The 2,163-nt window shown below is 43.7% G+C and overlaps 1 protein-coding gene across 1 annotated transcript in view; it reads left to right on the top strand.

Annotated features, from left to right (window-relative positions):
* The window catches only part of NFS1 (NFS1, cysteine desulfurase), a 36,384-nt gene that overhangs the window by 8,291 nt on the left and 25,930 nt on the right, over nt 1–2,163 (top strand). The gene's annotated exons all lie outside the window — the stretch shown is intronic.

The following is a 2,163-nucleotide window of genomic DNA, read 5'->3' as shown; positions in this document are numbered from 1 at the left end:
ATTGTTGTTTGGCGGGCCCGGGCTGGGGATTCGAACCCGCCACCTAAGGTGTATGTGGCTGGCGCCTTAGCCGCTTGAGCCACAGGCGCCGAGCCCTGATCAACTTTTTTAATATACACATAGTATGTCCATTGTCTATCTAGAGCAAAAGCATTTCATAATGAATAGAAATAATAATTTTTCTAAGTTATAGTAATATATATAAATTGGCCTATATAGTTATTATTTTGCTTTAAAGGTAGTACTCTAATGTAAGTTCTAGGAGAGTTGCCTATTTTCTTTTTTTTTTTTTTTTTGTAGAGACAGAGTCTCACTTTATTGCACTTGGTAGAGTGCCGTGCTGTCACACTGCCGTCAGCAACTTCCAGCTACTCCTGGGCTTAGGCGATTCTCCTGCCTCAACCTCCCGAGTAGCTGGGACTACAGGTGCCCACCACAATGCCCAGCTATTTTTCTGTTGCAATTTGGCTGGGGCCAGGTTTGAACCCACCACTCTCTGTATATGGGGCTGGCCCCCTACCCACTGAGCCACAGGCACCGCCCACCTATTTTCTTTCATTCTTTTTCTTTTTTTTCTTCTTTTTTTTTTTTGAGTCAGAGCCTCAAGCTATCACCCTGGTTAGAGTGCTGTAGTGGCACAGCTCATAGCAACCTCCAACTCCTGGGCTTAAGCGATATTCTTGCCTCAGCTTCCTGAGTAGCTGGGACTACAGGTGCCCTCCACAATGCCCAGCTATTTTTTTGGTCATAGTTGTCATTGTTTGACAGGCCCAGACTGGATTTGAACCCACCAGCTCTGGTGTATGTGGCTGGCGCCTTAGCCTCTTGAGCTGCAGGCACCACCTATTTAATTTCTTTCAATTATTTAAATTTTTTGGTGGCACCTGTAGCTCAAGCAGCTAAGGCACCAGCCACATACACCAGAGCTAGCAAGTTTGAATTTGGCCTGGGCCTGCCAAACAATGACAACTACAACCAAAAATATAGCTGGGCATTGTGGTAGGCACCTGTAGTCCCAGCTACTCGGGAGGCTGAGGCAAGAGAATCACTTAAGCCCAGGAGTTAGAGGTTGCTATCACACAGCACTCTATCCAGGGTGCTAGCTTGAGGCTCTGTCTCAAAAAAAAAAAAAAATTATTTAAATTTTTGAAAAATAATTCTGTCACATGTGGTAAGATTTTGTAACAACATAGAAAGGTTTAAAATGCAGTATAATGGGCCAGACAGGGTGGCTCATACCTGAGTCTCAGCACTTTGGGAGGCCAAGGCAGGCAGATTACTTGACCTCAGGAGTTCAAGACCAGCCTGAGCAAGAGCAAGACCCCATTTCTAAAAATAGCTGGGCATTGTAGCAGGCTGAGGCAAGAGAATTGGGAGGGTGAGGCAAGTGAATTACTTGAGCCCAAGAGTTTGAGGTTGCTGTGAGCTATGATGCCAGGGCACTCAACCCCAGAGTGACTGAGATTGTCTCCATAAAATAAATAAATAAATAAATTGCAGTATAAATGTTTTTTTTCTTCCTCTGGGACCCCTTGTCTTATTCCACAAAGTTTATTTTGTTAACCCTAAACTAATTTTGTTAAGTATTGTCCTAGGGAAAAAAAAATTATACATACATTGAATTTGTTATTTTTCTTGAATGAGATAAATAGTTCTTCATTATTTTCCTGTAATAGTTGAAATTCTAGGAATTTTTAACATATCTGTATTTTATTTTATTTTATTTCTTTTCTTTCTTTCTTTTTTTTTTTGAGACAATGTCTCAAGCTGTCACCCTGGGTAGAGTGATGAGGTGTCATAGCTCACAGCGATCTCACACTGTTTGGCGTAAGTGATTCTCTTGCCTCAGCTTCCCAAGTAGTTGGGACTACAGGCACCCAGCACAACACCTGGCTATTTTTTGGCTGTAGTTGTCATTTTTGTTTGGCAGGCCCAGGCTGGATTGCAACCCACCAGCTCTGGTGTATGTGGTTGGCACCGAGCCAACACCTGTCTATTTTTAGAGATGGGGGTCTTGTTCTTGCTCAGGCTGGTCTCGAACCTACGAGCTCAGGCAATCCACCCATCTTGGCCTCCCAAGTACTGGGATTACAGGCATGAGCCACTGCGCTTAGCCCAGACTTTTTTTTTTTTTGAGACAGAGCCTCAAGCTGTCCCCCTGGG

Source organism: Otolemur garnettii, unplaced genomic scaffold, assembly GCF_000181295.1.
Source record: "Otolemur garnettii isolate 467f Iridium unplaced genomic scaffold, OtoGar3 scaffold00025, whole genome shotgun sequence".
Lineage (NCBI taxonomy): Eukaryota > Metazoa > Chordata > Mammalia > Primates > Galagidae > Otolemur > Otolemur garnettii.
The sequence above is the reverse complement of the archived record's forward strand: the minus strand, read 5'-3'. Positions and strand labels throughout refer to the sequence as shown.